The 22,065-nt window shown below is 39.6% G+C and overlaps 1 protein-coding gene across 3 annotated transcripts in view; it reads left to right on the forward strand.

The window, feature by feature from the left end:
• LOC115223966 (monocarboxylate transporter 12-like) overlaps positions 1-22,065 on the forward strand; it is a 129,393-nt gene that overhangs the window by 18,078 nt on the left and 89,250 nt on the right. The window lies entirely within an intron of this gene.

Here is a 22,065-nt window from a genome sequence, read left to right on the forward strand (position 1 = left end):
CTCCTCCTCATCATCACCATCTATATGATTGGAGTCAGTTCTTATTTGAAGTTGCTACCCTCCTAAATAGCTCAGGTGTCACATTTCGTATTTTCCTTGTGGGAAATTTGGTTACTATTTCCAACAGATCCCAGAACCTGGAAGCATGTGATTGGGAAACTTATTTTTATTTTGATTAAAATACCAGTGACTTGAGAGTAAAACATCTCTTACAGTTCACCTGCATCTAGCATCTCTGACTGTCACTCACTCCCACTCTCTTGTTTGATGGCTGATGTGAAACACACTGCATTTTATTAAATGTAAGATAAGATTAATTTAGCATTAAGAAAACAGAATGAACTTTTAACTACAAAAGACAAGCTGAACAACTAAGCAGGGATACTGTTGCAGCAAGTAGAAATGTTGTTGGATAATTTAGAAAACTTAAACTGTTATAAGACAAGTATAAAAAATAAGCAAAATACTTTCAGCTCATGTCAAATGATATGGAAAGGACATTTTCTAAAGTGGAACAAATTCAACAGCTTCAAATGGTAAATTGTTAGTCACAAAACAAAAGTATATTTATTAGGGTGTTTGGAAAATAATTTGCATTTTACCAGAAATTATATAAAAGCTATGTTTATCTGAACAGTTTTTATCGAAAATGTAATCACAATTGTTTTCACTGACTTCAGTCCAACAGGAAAGTAACTCTTTTGTGTTACATTCAAAGAAATGACTTATTGGTCTGAAGCACTTATTTAAGGAAACCAGCCAGCCAGCCAACCACCTAATCACTTATCAATCTGGTGGGCACACAAGCCAGATTGGCTACATTCTCACCATAAACAAAGATAGAGGCTTATAAATGTGAAGAATATGCAGCCCAACATAAGTTGGCAGTTAGTAACTTCAGACTTAGGGTTAGATGGACTCAGAAGCACAAACTAGTCTTAAAAAGGAAGATAAGGAAGCTTAAAGATCCATGAAACAGCCAGAGACTTAGAGACGTTCTGATTAAAGTGTTTGATGACAAAATAAAAGGAGATAGTGATGTGTAATGTAGAGGATAACTGGAAGTTCTTGTAAGACAACTTTCTGCAAGCTGCAGACCAAGGTTTCTGTCAGAGTGAGGGTGACATGGTTGTGAAACAGTGAGGTAGACAGGGGCATAAAAGCAAAGAGATGGGCTTGGAAAGACTGGAAAAAGGAAGCAGGAAAAGTAAATTAAAAATGGAGGTAGCTAGGAGCGAATTTAAGCAATACATTTATCTTGCAAGGACAGAAGCAGAAAGAGGTTTATTAATGTCAACCAGAAATGAGAGTTGTTCTGGATTGCTAGAGAGGGTATCAGAGAGGATCAAGATGTTGTGGAAGAGAAGTGTGTGTGGATAGATAATGGCATGCTCACACTTAGTGACTCTGAAAAAAAAAATGAAGTGTGGAAATGCTACTATGAAAAGTTTTTACATGTGAATGCAAGAGAAAGGCCAGCTATTCTAGTTGACAGCAAAATGACAGATAAGACCATTAAGAATACGAAGACAGGAAAATCCCCCTGGTCTATTGGGAATTCTGCAATTTTTAAAATATCTGGAGGAGCAGGATATAGATGAATGTGTACTGCAACTGAATCAACTAAATGCACATAAGTGCTACATCAAAGAACATTAGCACACATATCTAGCAGAAACATGTGTCAAGTTGAAATTTGATGAGAATAATACTGTAATAAACTAGGTTTGAAGGTGTATAATTTTCCATTCTTTTTTAAGATTTCTTGATTATATACTCTGTATGCTGTATCAAATCCAATAAAGCAAACTCAGGACTTACCTATCAAGTGAAGTACCATGTAATTGTTTATCTTAAACACTTCTGTATGCTCCTTATCATTCAATGTGGTTAACCAGATCTAGATTATATCAGAATGATCTTTCTCAATGAGCACATTTGTCTTGGTTACTTTAAAAGAAAACCATAGATTAATTGAATTGTAAAAAATTCAATTAATCTATAGTTTTCTTTTAAAGTAGCATATTTCTTGCCTTACTCTTCCACTTTTGACCTAACTTTTTTGTTAATGAATCAGTCCCACCCATGCCAGCATGGAAGGCAGCCATTAAATGATGATGATGATGAATCAATTTTTAATTATCTGATCTCAAAGTATAACTGGAGCCTGGCCCATCACTGCTAAAAAAAATTTGCCCACTGCCGTGGATGGATGATGTATTCAAGTATGAATTACAAACAGTGCAAGTGTTGTAAACATTACTGAACACACAAAATATATGTGCTTTGCTTGTTTACTGGTTGGCTGTAATTCTCAAAACAGTAGGTGTTAAAAGATCTAAAAGTCATAGTCATAGACAGGCAAGACAACTCACCCCAAGTTTCATTCAGGAATGATGAACATTGATGTTTCACCAATTTTGTGGCTTATCAACATCATGCACCTGAATTGAACTAAAGGCAAATTGAATAGCCTGTGCATGACTATATGTAAAATGGTGTAAAAACCATCAACTGGTATGCTCAAACAATGCATACATAAGGATAAATTCAAATATGAATTACAATTGGTGTGAGTGTCCATGTCTATGACTTTTAGGTGTTATAACATTCAACACTTTGAGAAAATCATCTCCACTGTGTCATCACGTTCATTAATGCTTGTTAGAACATCATTCCTGTCACTTTTTCTCATCTTTCTTTTGATCTTTGCATGCTCCATTCTCTTCCTTTCATATTCCTTTTTGCCTTCTTACACAACTTTTTTCATTTTTCTCAGCACTGTGTTAAATCTTCCCAGTTGTCAATTGGAACATTTATCTTATTCAGTCCCAACTTCTGACAATCTTTGTACCTCATCTTTGGTTTGTGGGATGGACACTTACCTGTCACAAATTCTCAGTAAAAATGTTGTTTAGACATTCTGTTGTTTGTCATTCTGACTAAGTGTTACTCCATTTCAATCTGTACTGCAATAGCAAAGCTTCAGTACTGAAGCTTTTCCCTCTTTCAAGCACCTCATCATCTCTCACAAACATTTTCCAGCTGATCCTCAAAATCCTTCTGTGGCATTGTTGATGAAAACATTCCATAAGTGCTTACGATACACAGTCCATGTTTCGCAAGCATACAATAAAGAGGTTAAGGTACATGTATTGTATACCTTAATCTTTGTCGCAGTGGAAATACCATGTCTACACCATAGGTGATCTTCCAGTTTGCCAAACGCAAAACTGACTTTCTGAATGCATAGTGACGTGATTCACTGATGCTTAGTGACATGATTTACTCTTGTATTTAGTGTGCTCCCTAAGTAAACAAACTTAGAAACCACAGCAAGTTTTCTTCTATACATGAAGATATCATGTTCTATGTATGACATTCCTGGTGCTGGCTGAAACATGACAATAGTTTTAGTAAGATTTATGGTTAAGCCAAGTGCCTCACAAACCATTGAAATTGCATTCATAAGATTTTGCATGTCCTCCTCAGTATGAGTGATAATATCACAATCATCTGCATAGAGGAGGTCTCTAATAAGAGTTGAGGACGTCCTTGACTTAGCTGACAGTCTTCTGATGTTAAAGATTTTTCCTGCTGTGCGATATCTAATATATCTGCCTTCATAGGAGCCTTTGAAAGCCAATTGAAAAACTATAGTAAAATAGAGGGTGAAGAGAGTGGGTACTAGTATGTCACTTTGTTTAACCTCATTCATGACAGAGTTAGACTATGAGAGCTTTCCACCAAGTTGATCCTTACTTCCATGCCATCATGAAACTGCTTCAGAATAGTAAGAAACTTTACTGGGCATCCAAGTCTCCTCAAGATCTCCCACAAGGCAGTTCGATTGATAGAGTCAAAAGCCTTAGTAAGATCAATGAATACCTGATAAAGTCCTATTTGCTGTTCAACACACTTTTCCTGTAATTACTGTGCAGAGATGATCATGTCAACAGTACTCCTTCCATTTCTGACTCCACTCTGTGATTCAGCAAGAGTCTCATTAGCCACATATATCTGCAGCCGGTCCAACATTATTCGTGATAAAACTTTGCCAGCTGTAGCAAACAGGTAAATACCACGAAAGTTATTGCATTCATCCTTTTGTCCCTTACCCTTGAACACAACTTCCATGACTGCAGTCTTCCAGTTTTTTGGCATAACTTCATTTTTCCATATTTTCTGTATTACTCCTGTTGGCATGTCTAGCAGTAGTACCCCCAAAACTTAAATAGTTCTACATTCAGACTATCAACTCCCAGTGCTTTGCCATTGTTCAGCTTTGATACTGCTTTTATTGTTTCCTCCATTGACGGGGTGTCATCTAAGCACTCAATGGGTGCATTCTGTGGAATCATATCAATACTTTTTTCACCAGCAACTGATGGTCGATTCAGAAGTTCATTGAAATGTTCCTCCCATCATTTTAAGATGTTTTTGGGCTCCCTCAATAAAACACCATTCCTATATTCTTCACATAAGCCAAAGTAGGACATGAAGGAGAGTATATAACTTAGTGTTCTTAACATTGGAAGCAGCCTCTATCTCTTCTACTTTCTTCCACCACCAAGTATCCTGCATGCTTCACTATACAGAAATCTCTCTTACCTCGCTTTCTAGTTATCATATAGTCTATCAGGTGCCATTGTTTTGAACTGGGGTGCATCCATGTAGTTTTGAACTTACCTTTTTGTTAAAATGTAGTGCTCATAATAAATAGATTCAGCTCAGAACACATCTGTAACAAAACTAAGCCATTGCTGTTACAATTTCCTACTCCGTGTCTTCCAACCACACCCCATGTCTCAAATCTTTACCAACTCTAGCATGAAAATCGCCCAATATGATAATCTTATCCTCATGTATGTAACCTGTTTGTAAGCTCATGTGTCCATGTGTAAATATGCATATATTTTGATAGCTTTGCATACATATACATGTATGCATTTAACATGTCTGCAATTAGCAAGATCATTTACTGTAGAAAATAACATAATGTAGAATAAGGAGTGAATCATTGACTTACAGCACACTCGTATATATTAAAAGAAATCAAACCTGTAAAATATTTGGGAGATGATAAATATATTTTTCTTATTTTCCTGTCCTTTTGACATTTTTATTTACATCCTCATATTCTCATTAACAACTTTCATCATGTCCATTTTTCAACAATATCTCCAATTGGTAAAATCAAATATTCATCAATAAAAACCAAAATGTTGTAATTTTCATACAGTTTAGTAAAACGCTCAATAGCGTTATTAATAGCTCAAAACTTCTAATATATATATATATATATATATCAAGGAATACAAAAAATGGGACAAGAATGCAAAACATCCAGACAAATGATACAAAAGAGGGACAAGACAAAACACAGATGGGTCATTCAAAGTTTTCTTTCTTCAGTCAAGTTCCACATTATCTTCACAATTTCAGCTGGTTATACTTGATATTGCTCCAATATGGCTAGCCCCAAGGAAAAACTAAGCTAAGAGCATTAGATTTTTTGGGAAAAAGCAGCAAATGTATACAAAAACAAGGACGGGGAAAAAAATGGAGAAATGGTACACAAATACAAATGCAAATAACAGGACATAACAACAGGTGTCTTTCAACTGAGAACGAATTAAATTAAGCTGGCGTGTGTGAAAGTGAAGCCTTACAGCAGGCTTATAAGAGATGATAGGCATGGGGAGGAATATAGATGTTGCATGGATGGTAGTCGAACCAAGAAAGAAAGGTCAGGCTTGGCCGAACACCAGTCACGTGGGGAGAGAGAAGACAGGTAGAGGCAGAGGGACAGAAGAATTAGGGAGGACGAAAAAAAGAAAGGGAGAGAGTGAAGTGAAAGAGGAGGGAATGTGAGAATGAAGAGAAAGCCAGGAAATGTGAGAGCGGGGGGGAATGAAAGAAAGAAGAGTGGAAAGAACGAAGTAAGTGTGAAGAGGCTGATAGAAAGAAAGAATGAAAGAGAGTTGTACAAAATTTAGATATATAAATATATATGTATAGTAGATGCAGTCATTTGGCCCATATATATATATATATATATATATATATATATATAATCATCATCATCATTTAACATCCATGTTCCATGCAGGCATGGGTTTGACAGGATTTGATGGGCCCAAGGACTACATTGTGCTCCTGTGTTAATTTGGCATGCTTTATATGTGTGGATGCTTTTCCTAAAGCCAACCACTTTACAGCCTGTGTACTGGGTACTTTTTGTATGCCACAAGCACTATTAAGGTCACCATGTAGCTTGCAAGACTAAGAACCTTGAGTGGGAAGAGGAAACTTCTTTGCTTAAGAAATAGGGAGTTTAGAGGAGTAATGTAACGAGAGAAAAGAGCTAAAAGCAAAGCAGTTTTCTTGTAGAAGAGGAGCTGTATGACTGTTCACATTTTAGAGGAGGTGTGTGGAGCTTGAAATTGGGGAAAAAGTGTCAGAATGAACCTTCAGGGTACAAAGCAGCAGGAATGAGTAGGGCTGAAATGAGAGGGAAGAGTAGAGGATATCTACTGCTGGACAGCAGAATAAAAATGATGATACAGTAAATGGGCCAAAGAAAGAGAACTGACATGCTGTTGAGTGGGTTACTGAGTGGACAGGGAATAGTAAGAGGAAAGCATAGTGTATAAGAGGGGTGAAAGTATGGTGAGAGTTGGGGTAGGATCAAGGAAAATGTGGGTGGAGATCAGAATTAATAGATGAATGATGGATAATAAACGAAGTGCTTCTGGTTAGTAAGTGAAGTTGTGCAAAGCAGGAATTGCAATGAAGGAGTTGATGGGTGGTGAAGCATTGTGAAGAGCAATTGTGCATATATGCACACACGCTCATGCACATGCACACACATGCACACACACACGCATGTGCACACACACACACACACACACACACACACACTCACACACTCAACCCTGCTGAAACTCAGTTATGCTGGCATGAATGGGTGTTCTTGAGAACTGTTTATTGCCAGTCTTCCAGGTCCTTTCTTACCTCCTCCATAAGGGTCAAGGTCCTGAGATCAACCTTCACCACTTGGTCAAGTGTATTCTTGGGTTTTTCTCTTCTGCAATTTCCATCCACTTTTAGTGATCAGTATTTCTTTAGGCAGCTCTCCTCATCCATACATTTTACATGTCCATACCAGCACAATCTTCTATCTTGTACACTATGAGAACATACTCTTATGCCCAGTTTTGCACATAGCACCTTTTTACTGTCTTCCATGCACACTTATATTGCACATGCTCACTTCATTTCTTTCCTCTCTTCTCGTGTCCTCCATATTCATGCATAGCATTTCTAACACAAGCATCATATAATCTGCTCTTCACTCTAAAGTAAAAAATCTCCATCATCAACAGCAATAGGAGTGATGCTAGAGCTTTGAAATCTTGCCTGCATTGGTTTCACCTCTTCTTCTTATTAATAACTGCATTGTTTCTTTCCAGGTAAATTGACATTTGACTGTTCAGAAAAACTTCAGAAGTAACTAGTAACGATTTCTCTTGAAAATGGACAAAATTTGGCATCATGTTGTTATCAAGTACCTGCAGAAAACGGGTTTAGCCCCTAAGGTCATTCATACTGACACGGTTGCTATATTAGGGGATGATGCTCCAGATTTATCAATAATGTAAAAGTGGACAGCTGAACAGGAGAAGAAGGGAGAGTCTTGAAGATGACCCAAGGTCTGGATATCCTACAACTGCCACCATTGAAGAAAACATAGATTGTGTTCACCACATGCTGATGGATGACAGGTGATTGACTACAAATCAAATAGCTAATGTTATTAGCATATCCTGTGAGAGAGTTGAGAATATTCTGCTCAATGAACTTAGCAAGATGAAAGTTTCTGCTCAGTGGGTATCATGTCCTCTGGCACCTGATCGAAAGCACACCAAGCTGATTACATTATGGGAAGAATCTGACAAATCAGGCTGCTTTCCTTGAACATTTCCTAACCCAGGATGAGTATTGGCTTTATCACTTTGAGCCAGAGACAAAACAACAATCCATGCAGTGAAAACATCCCTCCTCACCTGCTCCAAAAATGGCCAAGATCATTTCTTTGGTAAGGAAGGTGATAGCCTCAGATTTTGGGGATGCAAAAGGCATTGTATTTATTGACTATTTTCAAGAGGACCACACCATCCGTGGAGAGTAATTATGCCAACTTGTTGAGGCAGTTATGAAAGGCTATCAAGATCAAACACCAAGGAAAACTGACAAAAGGGGTCTTGTTTCATCAGGACAATACTTGAGCACACAAGTCCTTGGTTTCAATTACTGCTGTGCACGACTGTGGCTTTAACTGGTTGATCAGCCTCCCTATTCTTCTGATTTGGTCCCATCTGACTATCATCTGTTCCCCAGCAGGAAAAACACTTGGGTGGGAACCAGTATCACAGTGATGATGAGATCATATCATGACTTTTTTGACCAACAGGATGAAAGCTTCTTCACCAGTGAGATCCAAGCACTGCAACACCAATGGAAGAAGTCTGTGGATTGTAAGGAGGTCTATGTTGTAAACTAAACTGCATTTGGTCACATTCCATGAGAATATCTTGGTCAGCCTAAGAACTTTTCAGCTGACCCTCATATATAAGACACAGCTCAAATGTTGCAGGAGACTTCATTTGAGAACTAAACCTGAGTTTCAAGGTGAGCTATGGATCTTGTAGCAATGAAAGAAGACATTATCTTGGGAGATGCATTGAACATATAGTCATGAAGAAAGAGTAATAGAAAGAAAAACTCAAGCCTCATAGAAACAAAAGAATAAATTATCTTAGAAGAGAAATTTAATCATTCTCTTTCCTCATAATTGGGTGTGTGGGTGTGTGTGCGTGCATGCAGATATATACTAGTGCTTTACACCTAAAATAAGGTAGTACTTTGTTTCATTGAAATCATCATCATTATCCTCATTTAGCATGTTTTCCGAGCTGACATGGGTTAGATGGTTTGACTGGAACTGGTAAGCTGGAGAGCTGTACCAGGCTCCAGTCTGATTTTAGCCTGGTTTTACAGTTGGATGTCCTTCCTAATGCTAACCACTCCAAGAGTATAGTGGGTACCTTTTACGTGTCACTGTCACAGGTGTCTTTTATATGTCACTGGCACTGTCCATGATTTCACTTGGCCTGACGAGTCGTCTCAAGTACAGCAACTCCAACAAAGGCTTCAATCATTTGTCATCACCTCCATGAGACCCAACATCTGAAGATCATGCTTTGCCACCTTGTTCTATGTCTTCCTGGATCTTCCTCTTCCACAGGTTCCCTCCACATTTAATGATCGGCACTTCTTTACACAGCTGTTCTCATCCATACACATCACATGACCTTACCAGAGCAGTCTTCTCTCTTGCACACCACATCTGACACCATCTTATGCCCATTTTTTCTCTCAAGACACTAATACACTCTGTTGTACACGCACACTAACATTGCACATCCAGCAAAGCATACTAGCTTCATTTCTTTCAAGCCTTTGCATATCCTCTGCAATCACAGTCCATGTTCTGCTACTGTGTAGCATGGCTGTCTACACGCAAGTAATATAGGTGTAATTCAAGAAACAGTTAGGTAAAAGAAGGTGATTCATTATAGTAATATGAGAAACATTTAATAGATTATCATACACACATTTTAACTGTTTTTATTTCTGCATTCAACATTATATAGAAAAACCATAGACAGAAAATTTTGATAACTAATGTATATGTAGACAATAATTTTAGTGAATTTAACATTTTCATAATTGGGATGTTTGTGAGAGCCTCTTGGTGTAGTAAATTTCTGTCTGATGATTCCCCAGCTGATCGATTCCAAATATGTTAGCAGGGGAAGAAACTGAAATAAAAACAGCGATAGTTAAATATATAACATTTCACAAGAACAGTAATAGATAGATATGTAGCATAGAAGCTTCATCATTTTCTTTCCATTCTGTAATAAACTTACTTCTGTTGAAAGCAGTGGCTAAAAATCTTTAAAAATCAGGTCAAGAAATCTATATATGTGTGTCTGTGTACATACATACACATATACATACACACATACATACATATATATATAAACTTAGATAAACTTAGATATGTTTCGACCAAAGATTGGTCCAGGCCATGTCTAATTTAATAGCACCACCTGATAGGATTATTTGAATCCTGTTTAAGTCAAGTTTTGTTTATGGTCCATTCAAGTAGTGAGTTTTTGTTGGGTGAGTTGTATCCAATTATGGGTGGCTTATCTGGTATTCCTTGAAGGAATCTATCCAGACTCCATTTAAAGTTGATGGGATCCTTTTCCTCTTTGATCCCTTTCGGGACAATGTTAAATAGGGCAGTGCCTGTTGAGGAAAATAAATTATGTTGCAGTGTACATGTATGCTGTGATCTGGAATTGGGCAGAAGACGTATGGCCTGTGGTCCCAGTCTTGGATGAACCTTGAAGCTAATGTTCAGGTCGTTTGGGCAAAGTTGGCAGTATATTCTCCACATCGTACAAATGATGTACTGCTCATGGCGACGCTGGAGAGAGTAGAGTTTCAAGGCTTTAAGGGGATCCCAATAATCGAGAGCAGCCATGCCTTCAATTCGTTTAGTGAGTTCCCTCTGGGGTGATTCAATCCTCGAGATGTTTTGTCTTGTATGAGGAGACCACAGTGGGCAGCAGTATTCGAGGTGTGGCCGTACAAAGGAGGAGAAAAGTGGTATGATGACACCTTGTTCTCTGGACCGGAAAGTTCTTAAGATCCAGGAACTCATCCTACAAGCTATATCAACCTTCTTGTTGATGTATGCACTCCAACTGAGATCGTCATCAACAATTACACCCAGGTCTCTGATATTATTAGAGGCTATGAGCAGTTCCCCTGAAGGAAGAGAGTATGGCTGTTTTAGTGAGGAATTTCTTCCAAAATGCATCAGCTCAAATTTTCCCTTGTTCAGTTGCATCTTGTTTCTGTCTGCCCATTGACTCACAGCATATAGATCAGACTGGAGTTGAGTTCGGACTGCTTCTTCATTGACGATTTGCTGGAGCTTAGTGTCATCAGCAAATATTTTCACTTTTCAGTAATGTACGACACTGGAAAGGTCGTTTATGTAAATTATGAAGAGTAGCGGACCCAAGACAGTCCCCTGGGGGACACCGCTGGTGACTTTTGCTGGGCTTGAGTGGACTCCATCAACTACAACATGTTGTGTTCTATTTGCCAGGAAATACTTGATCCAGTGTAGAACTTTTCCACGGATTCCAACATTTGCCAATTTTGAGAGTAGGATATTATGGTCTACGCTTTACTGAAGTCAAGATATATGACATCAGAGTTCGAACCTGTTCCCAAGGCTTTGAGTACATCTTCAATATGGTGTAAGAGCTGTGTTAGACAGCTCTCTCTCTCTCTCTCTCTCTCTCTCTCTCTCTCTCTCTCTCTCTCTATATATATATATATATATATATATATAGAGAGAGAGAGAGAGAGAGAGAGAGATAGATAGATAGATAGATAGATAGATAGATGATAGATAGATAGATAGATAGACAGATAGATAGATAAATAGATAGATAGATAGATACATACATACATATATATATATATATCTATATATATATATATTATATATATATATATATATAGATATATATATATATATATATATATATGTATATATATATATATATATATATATATATATATATATATATATATATATATATATATATATATATATATATATATATATAGATATATATATATATAGATATATATATATATAGATATATATATATATATAGATAGATAGATAGACAGATAGATAGATAAATAGATAGATAGATAGATACATACATACATACATACATACATACATATATATATATATATATTATATATATATATATATATATATATATGTATATATGTATATATATATATATATATATATATATATATATATATATATATATATAATATATATATATATATATATATATATATAGATAGATAGATAGATAGATAGATAGATAGATAGATAATCCATACATATAAACATGTATATACACAAATACGTACATACAGAGCAAGATAAAGAGGGCAGCAGTGAACTGAATGGGAAATTATATTACATGTATATATTTGAGAAAAATTAATATAGCAAGTGAAACTGGAAACTGCCATTTTGTCAGTTGTGATGAGGAAGCTTGCAGGTGATGCAAACAACGGAATAGCCTGCTTGTAAAATTAACCTGTAAGTGACTGAGCACTCCACAGACATCTTGTGTACCCTTAACATAGTTCTCTGGGAGATTGAGCATGACACAGAATGTGATGAGAATGTGACAAGGCTGGCCCTTTGAAATACAAGAACTACTCATTTTTGTCACCTGAGTGGACTGGAGCAACATGAAATAAAGTGTCTTGCTCAGGGGCGCAATACGTTGCCAGGAATCAAACTTATCACTTTACAATCGTGAGCCAAATACCCTAATCACTAAGCCATATGCAAGTATAATATACACGAGCATGTGTGTGTGTGTGTGTATGTATTTATGTGTGTATTCACGTAAGTGTGTGTGTGTATATTTATGTGTGCATACATACAAGTGTGTTTGTCGCCGCTCCCCCACCCACATCATAATCATTATAATTATCATCATCACCAGCAACAGTATTCCACATTCCACAGTAACAACCTTAATAGATGTGTGTCTTATCGTCTTATCTTATCACTACCAGTATGCTACACATACCAGAACTAATGTATTTGTTAATTATCTAGTAAGAACTTAATACAACATATTTACTCACACTACCACCATCACCACTATCACCACCACTGCTGCTGTCGCCACCAACACCATCATGTCTATCTACTCATACCACACCTGCTATTACCACAATAATATCACCACCACATATATTACATCATCATCACCACCACACTTGTAAATAAAACAATATCACAACCTGTACAACTACCTGTGCTTCCACAACAATATCACCACTTCTACTAACACCCCAGCTTTCTAACATCGTCATATCACCAGTACCACTCTTATTATTACATCACATCACCATTACCATTATAAGTATTACCACAACAATAGCACAAGTACAACAACAACACCTACCACAACAATATTTCCTCCATTACAACCACCCCTACAACACCAATGTCACCACAAACTTTTCTTACAATATCACTACCACCCTTTCTACCATTTTATCAATATCACAACCACCATCACCATCACTCAATAGTAACAATATCACCATCAACACCACCAACACCATCACCATGGCAATAACTCCCCCACACACACACTCAAACATACGACCGAGGTTGGCTCTATGCACTCAATAAATTAGGATGTGCCAAAATCGGGGATGTCACAAATAACTCAGATGAAATTTCTTAATCCAATTAAAAACTTGTAGACTCAGTAATGGAGCAGGTGAGGTCAGATCAGGAACTAAAAAGCATGAAGAACATGGCTGGATGGTTATGAGAGAGAAAGGCTCATGTGGTCAAGATGCTTGTAGTTCATGGTTTTGTATGAAAGATCTCAGATTTGACCCAAAATAGATTTACTCTGCAATAAGTATGATGAAAGGCAGCTAATTAGCAGTCATTAATGCATTGGCTAAATTGCTTTGCAGTAATCTTTCCAATTCACTGTGCTCTGAGTTCAAATATCACCAAGGTCATCTTTGCCTTTCATCCTTTCAGGGTCAGTAAATAAAATGATTCACAAAAAAAACACTTCCCAATGTGTACATTTAGATACAACTAGAATTAATTAAATGCAGAAGGCATCACAACAGTGATGAAGACATTGGTTTCATCATAAACCAGCAAAGATCGCTGAGAGCATCAGCAGTAACCATCATAGAGCTGCACTTCGCAGATGATACAGCACTCATATCTAATGAAATCAAGCTCAACAGCTGCTTAGCAGAGTAGAAACATCAGCTGCTAGAATAGGACTGAACAGAAATGTCAAGAGAACAGAATACATGTCTTTCAACCAATCAAGTGACGCTGAACTGTTTGCTTTGTGCAGTTCCAAATTGAATGTTGCTGAAGTACTTAGGTGGTTGGGTGAGCAGTTCAGAAGCAGACATCAAGATCAGGAAGGCACAAGCATGGACAACCTGTCATAAACTAAAGGAAATGTGGAACTCCAAATTGTCCAGGTAACTCAAAATCAAGCTGTTCATTGTAACTATCAAATCAGTGCTATTATATGGCAGTGGAACATGGACATTGACAAAGAACCTATCAAACGGGCTAAATGGATGCTACGAATGGCTCTAAATATGAAATGGCAGCAACATATGACAAACACATGTCTATAGAAACCGGCTGGAATTTAGTGAGATGATCAGGCACAAATGGCTTCTTCGCCAGATACAGGGTCCTGTCCACACCCAAGTAATGCATAGCATGCAGTCTCTTCAGTTCAGAGTCATCTAACCGACACGCTGCAGCTATCCCTTTCTGTCCCTCCTCCGGTTCCTCCAACCACGCCCTTCTCACCCTGGTCAGTGCATCCGCCCTGTTTTTCTCCGAAGGCACGAAAACCACGTTCAGCTTCAGTCCGAACTCGGCGATCAATTCACCTAGAACTAGACAGTGCTTCACCAACATCTCCGTGGCACCTTTCGCCCAAACTCTCCTCTCACCGGTGATCACTGATCCTACCCAGCCAAGCACAGTGGCTGAATCCGTTTGGATTTCGATTGAGCACAGCCTCCATTTCAGGGCCAAGTTCACCCCTTTCAGCACCGCGTCTAATTTGGCGACATTGATGTGGTTAAAGTCATCTGCTTTCCAAAGCCAGGCCTCGTCCTCCACTGCAGTGCCTTCGATCTCCAACACAAACCCTATCGTTATACTGCTAGCATCACACCAGACGGTCCCGCATTCCGTCTTGGGCACATACCAGTTCCTCTTGACTGGGTCTTCCGCTCTCGTCCTCTTTAGGATTTCCTGCATCATCGCCACCGTCCCTTCTCCCACCTTGTCGCCCCAACTCTCCCCATCCACTCGTCTCTTGGTGTAACTGCATGCCGTGCGCAGCCATCCAGCGATCGGGTAGTGACCGACCAACTTCCCACACACCGAAAACAGCACTCTCCTGCTGATGCTGGAACTCAGCTCTGGAATTTCATTCCATCTCCAGAACACCAACTCACCCGATCTATCTCTTCACAGCTTCAGCCCCAGTCCAGCTCCTCCTTCCATCGACTCCTGTGGCTTCGCAATCAGTCCAAACTTCTCCAGATGTCTCACTACCTCATTGGCTGGCACTACAGTTTTGTCCACCAAAATGTCATCTATGTAGGAACTGGTAGCCTTTCTAATCTTGTCGTCTTTTCTTAGGACGGACTTAAGCATTGCTGCCATGATCTTTGGAACTGAATTCAACCCGAAACCTAGCCCGGTTAAACAGTTCGTCCGGTCCTAGTACAACAGCTGATATCGTCACAGTTTGTCGCTCACATGGAGCTGCAAGTATGCTGATTTCAAGTTGACAATTGTTGCTGCCCTGGTCAACTGTCTCCACGCATGTAGCATCTCACCACAAACGTCTGACGCCTTGCCTTCCGTGTGGAACGATATATGCTCGTTTAGCTCTCTGAAGTACAGCACCGGTCTCACTTTTCCCTCGTCGGCTGCACCACCTCCATCAGGGATAGCAATCCGCCCACTACCTCCTCCTTCCACAGGACAAGGACCCCTTCCTCGACCAACCTCTCCACCTCGTCTTCAAACTCGACCCTGGCGTGACCTTTCAGGGTATGCTGGTAGCAGCTCAGTCTGTTTTTCAGCATCGGGGGCTCGTCCTTCCGTCACCACTCTATTGTCCACCACTGACCATCGAATGCCGCCTGAAAATCTTTGTCCTCAATGGTGTAAGTGGGGCAGCCCCTCGTGGAGCTCTGTTCTCTCTGGCGATCCTGACTCACAGCGTACGACGCTCTCACACCACTATCTCTACATTGCCGCTGCCTTTGCAACAGATTTCGCTGCCATCGACCACCCAGATGCTACTTGCCCCATTCCATTCCACTTCATCGTCACCCTTGAAATCACAAGGATGGTCATGCAACCCGTATCCATGAGGGCCTTGAACGTCTTCCCCTCAGCCTCGACATCTATTAAGAGCAGCGTCTCCAAAAGCACCTCTATTCGTTTGCGGGGAAAGTTCAAGAGGCAGCAACTTCCCCATGGTCATTTCCCTGGTCACAATCACGGGTGATGTGCCCTGTCTGTCTGCATTGATAGCAGACAGGCCCTGGTTGCGTACACTCCCTTCCCATGTGCAACCCCTGACATCTAAAACACCGGCCTGAGAATGTCCACTGTCGTTGCACGGTAGGCTTCTTCCCGTCCTTCTCTGGCCGTTGGCCGTCTTTTTGTGCCTCCATTACCACCATCGCTATCGCCTTCCATCCAGTGTTTCACATCAACACGTGGACTTGAGTCACAAGTTCGCTCAGCGCCTTCTTTTTTCCCCCATGCAATTGCTGCAGTCGAATCCCTATGTCATCCGGGAACCCACTTACGAATGCCAGTTGCGCTGCTCTCTCCAGCCCTTCTCCTGTAAACCCAGCCAGCATGGCTAACCTTCGAACTTCCGCCGCATATTCATCCACCTGTTCTCCCGTCCATCTAATCGTGTCCAGCTTAACAAAGTCTGTGTACTCACTCTCGGTGTAAGCATCTCTCAGACGTTGCTCAATCTTCTCCTCATCCAGACATTCTTCTTTGTCCATCTCAAGATATAGTCAACACACTCCCTTACAAATACAGTGCCATAAGGCTCGCCACGTCGTTAATTCCTAGCAGTCTTGCCACAAACCTGATTTTACACATCCAGGCCACTACATCGCTGGCGATCCTGATTTTAGCTGCCATCGTGGTGATGTCTTATATGGAGTGCCGAAATAGCTTGTGGTATATGCGGTAGATTTGAAATAAGGACACCTACCTTCTCTTCGTCGATGCAGACCTCTCCAGTGGTAATGCACCCTTCCATGTGGCCCGACCCGAACGCTAGAAATAGCAGCTGCTTTTCCCCTACCTTGACAAAGCGCTCACACGTCCAACTCTGTCGGCTACCCCAATCAAAAAGGGCCAATGCTCCCCTGCTTGCGTGCACGTCACTCCTGCCCCTTCATCTTCCAGTCAGCTCCCCAACTGCTGACATCATCCCACAATGATCAGGCACAAATGGCTACAACTATCTGGTCACTGTGTGCACCACCCTGAGATGGAAGCATCAAAAATTAGTCTTCTTGAACCCACTTCATGGCGATGTAAGAAGAAGAAAATGTCATCACACATTGACAACTTGATTGTAGACACTGGCCTGGAATATATCCAGGAATTGAAGCAGTGATGATGAACTGAGAAGTGTGGTGGATAGGTTTTTGTTGCTGCAGTCCAGGTTGGAACCTGGCCATAATAATGGTAATTATCATTGCATTGTGGGCATTTGATGCAGTAGAGGAGATTTTTTTGGTTTGAAAATCATATTTGCATTCACTTTAAATTCTTTCTCATTCTTCAATGTTTTGGTTGTTCCACATTCAGTCATTTCACATGTCCACAAGAAGGGTCTCCACAGTTGGCTACCTACATTATTTCTTTCTCTGATGTGAATCACAACTCTGTCTCAGAAATCCCTGACCCCAACTAATTTTTATAGATCCTCAAATGTAGTTGAGTGCTCTTTGTTCTCTATGGGAACACAGAAATACCCCAAATATAGCATTGAATATGGATTGGTGTTCAGTACAATAGCTGTACCACTGCTATTGTGCAAGTCTGAACATACTTGATGTAATGAGTCAAGAAATACTAATCAAAATTGTACCTTTGCTGAAGAGAAAGAAGCAAAGGTCAAAGGTAGCAAAGGAGACAGCTGAAGTTGTATATGTGGAATTTCAGAAATACCCAACCTAAACATTAGTGCTTGAAAAAGAAAAAGTAAAAAAAGTAAACAACAAATGTGAAAATCATTAAATAAATTGAACACGAAAATTAAGAAACGAATAGAAAAATACTTTGGTATTTAGAATGTTGTGGATGAAATTGTTTTTGGCTTTTTTCTTGTGTTAAAACCTGAAATTGCTGACATTGATTTTACAGCATCTGCTACAGTTGTTCCTCTACACCACCACCACTACTGAAAATACTCACTCTCTGTACACAACCATCTACTGTGTTCCCACTCAACATACATAGACACACACACACAGCAGCTTCATCCCCACACACACACATGTCCACTCGTCCCCTCACATACACACTATGCTTCTCCATCACATCAACATTAACAACACTGTAAATAACAACCATGCTAGAAATTTTTTCCAACTTGAAATTCTGTAAACATCTTCCAGTGCACCAACACATGCACACACACACCTGTACACTCTCTCTTTTACACACACACACACACACGCACACACACACATGCATGCATGCACTACTGCTGTTGTTACAACAAATATTACTACCACTACTACTATCAACCACAACATCACATGACAATCACAAATTCCCCCATCGCCACTACATTTCCACTACTTCTGAAACTGCTATCACTACCCACCAAATCCTTCATAAACCAATTTGGATTCCTACTTGTATCCTTTGCACATATGAAAAAAAAAAAACTATGCATGTGTGTGTGTATTTCTGTACATGTGTGTATGTGTGTGCATTCACTTTTACACATGTGTATCTATGCCTGTATGTGTCTCTGCTGTTTACTCCTATAGAATGAAGGCCCAGACAATGAGGGTATATATCACTAACAGAAAAGATAAATGCTAAATGTGCTCTCTCTTTTACAATTTGACACTTGGAGTTCATTTTCCACACAAAATATTAGCTAACTATAGGAGAAAAGAGAGACACAGCAGCACTGGAATTTTCGCTGATAACTCTAAGCTTCTGAAAGTTGTTGACAGGGCAGGAGACTGGACTAATCTCCAGTCAAATCTGCTCACTGTTATCTGATGGGTGAGAAAACACAATATGCAGCTAAATGAGAATAAATTTGAATTAATCCACATCAGCAAAGAGGCTTCACTTACGCTACTATATACACTCTTCCCTCAGGTGAAAACTTCATGGCATCAAACACTGCTAGGAATCTCAGAGTAACCATCAACAACAACTTAAGCTGGGGTGCTTACATAACAAAGTTGACATGGCCTGTAAGGCATACTCCTGGATGTTTTCGGTCTAGAGATGCTTCTACCATTATCCTTCTCTTCTCCACCTTCACTCATCCTCATCTTGAATATTGTTGTCCACTGTAGTCTCCCTATATGAACCAAAATATTATACAAATTGAAGTGCCCCTAAAATTGATCACAAGAAAAATAGACAGCATGGCAGGTCTTGATTATTTGGATCATCTTAAACTTAAACTTTATTCCCTCCAACGCCACCATGAGTGCTTTATCATTTGTATGATGTGGAAAGTATCTGGCAGCATTTTCCAAATGTTGCTGGCATCAACTTTCAAATTCACCCAAGGCTGGTCTCTATGCAAAAATCATAGTTGCATCACAGCACTTGATAGAACTATTTCATTTAAACTGCTCCTACTCTCTGTAGCATCATCAAGAACCATAAGAGATAGAAAAGATCTCAAAACATTCAAATAGTTCCTGAATGAATCTCTCCTATAAAATCCAGATAGACCACCTACACTTAGCTATATCTGCTAACAATAACTAATTACTTGAATGGGCTCTGGTGTCCAGAGAATGACTAATGTGAAGCATCATTAAATGTCCTTCATTGTTAGTATTAAGTTAGCCATAGCCTGGGCCAATTTTGTCCCAAACTTTTCTAAGTATTCTAAGTATATATGTAGACACTCATTATGTAGATATAACTTGAAGCTATAGGAGAGGAGTCTTGCCCAAGTTGCTATGCAGTGGGACCAAACCAAGAACTGCATAATATAAAGCAGATTTTTTAATTATAAAATGATGCCTGCACTGAACCCCTGCATAGATACAACTTTTTCTCGGTAGGCAACAATGAAGGGACAAGGCTGCTGAAGTTTTGTGATGCTCATGGCTTACTGGTCTGCAAGACTAATTTCAGTAAACCTGCCAACCATCTGAACACTTATCAATGGATGGGGCACACCAGCCAGACTGACTACATCCTCACCAAACACATGGATAGATATATGCTTGTAAATGCAAAATCTTTCCAACTCAACACAAGCTAGTGGTTAGTGACTTCAGGCTTAGAGCCCAAAAGATGCAAGCCAATATGGAAAAGGAGGCTGTGGAAATTCAAAGATCCTTCAAACAGGCAGAGATTTAGCGATGTCCTCAATGAGGCCTCTGATGAGAAGGAGGATAGAGCCACATGACATAGAGAACAACTGAAAGTTCCTATAGGACAATCTACTAAGGGTATCAGACCAAATTTGTGGTTGGAGCAAAGCCTCTGCCAGACCAAGTATGATGTGGTGATGGAACAGTGATGTTGACAGGGCCATAAAAGAGAAGAAACAAGTCTGGACAGACTGGAAAACAGGGGATAGTAAAGAATCATATCAGAAAGCTAAAAGGGAGGTGAGATGTCAGGTTTATCTAGTTAGAGTAGAAGCAGAAAAGAAGAGATCTGTCAATGTCCTACAGTGTGAAGATCAGAGGCTTGAAGTGTTCCAGATTGCTAGACAGTGTGTCAGTGAGAATAAAGATATTGTAGGAGAGAAGTGTGTGTGGATGGATAATGGTCTGCTTGCAATTAGTAATGTGGATGAGAAAGAGATGTGGAAAGTTACTATGCAAGACTGTTGAATGTAGAAAATGAATAGAATAAAGGGAATTTCCCTCATGTGAAACCAACAGAGACCAGCTATCATAGTGGACAGTAGTATGATAGATAAGGCAATTAAAAATATGAAAACTGGGAAAGCCCCTGGTCCATCTGGCTGAAATGCTCAAAATATCTGGTATGGTAAGATATGGGCTTGTCACCCGCATAGTTAATCAGGTCATTCAGGAAGGTGTTATACCCTGTGGCGGATGTAGCAGCATTATTGTTAGCTGCTACAAGTATAAGGGTGATGCCTTAGACAGAAGCGATTATAGAGGCATCAAACTCTTGGACCAGGTGATGAGAATTACAGAGCAAGTTATTGCCCAATTAATTAGGAGCAGAATTAGGGTAAACAAAATATAGTTTGGCTTTATCTGGGGGAGGAGAAGCACTACTGACATAGTCAGGCAACTGAAAGAGAAGTACATAGCTAAGAATAAACCATTATACTTGGAATTCACTGATCTAGAGAAAACCTTCAATAGAGTACCCTGCTGTGTGATATGGTGGGGTCTGAGGAGGCTAGGGATAGACAAGTGGCTAGTGAAATCTATACGGGCCATGTACAATGATGCTGTCAGTAAGGTGAGAGTTAACCATGAGTAGAGCGAAGAATTTGGTGTACAGGAAGGGGTTCATCAGGGCTTACTCTTCAGTCTCCTCCTTTTCATCATTGTCCTCCAGACTATAACAGAGGGATTCAAGACCAGCAGCCCCTGGAAACTACTATATGCTGATGATATTGTCCTCATATCAGATTCCTTACAGAGCTTGAAGAGAAATTCCAGGTGTGGAAGCAAAACCTGGAATCTAAGGGCCTTAAGGTTAACTGACCTGATTAAGCAAGAAAACAAACAGGACCATACCTGCTTCAGGTTAGAGGCCCTGCTTGATTTGTAGGAAAGGTGTAGGTAGGAACTCCATGTGGTGTATCCAGTGTAAGTTATGGCCACACAATGGGTGCAGTGTGTTAATAGGAAGGTAGTGTTCATATGTGGAAGATGCACAGGATCTATAAAAACTATAGAAACTTGGAAAATTGATTCTCTCAAATACCCTGGTGGTTCATTAGAGGTAGTAGATAATTTCTGCTACCTTGGGGATCAAATTAGTTGTGAGGGAGAATACACAGAGAGTATGATAGCTAAAATAAG

The sequence above is a fragment of the Octopus sinensis genome, linkage group LG24 (genome assembly GCF_006345805.1).
Source record: "Octopus sinensis linkage group LG24, ASM634580v1, whole genome shotgun sequence".
Taxonomy (NCBI): domain Eukaryota; kingdom Metazoa; phylum Mollusca; class Cephalopoda; order Octopoda; family Octopodidae; genus Octopus; species Octopus sinensis.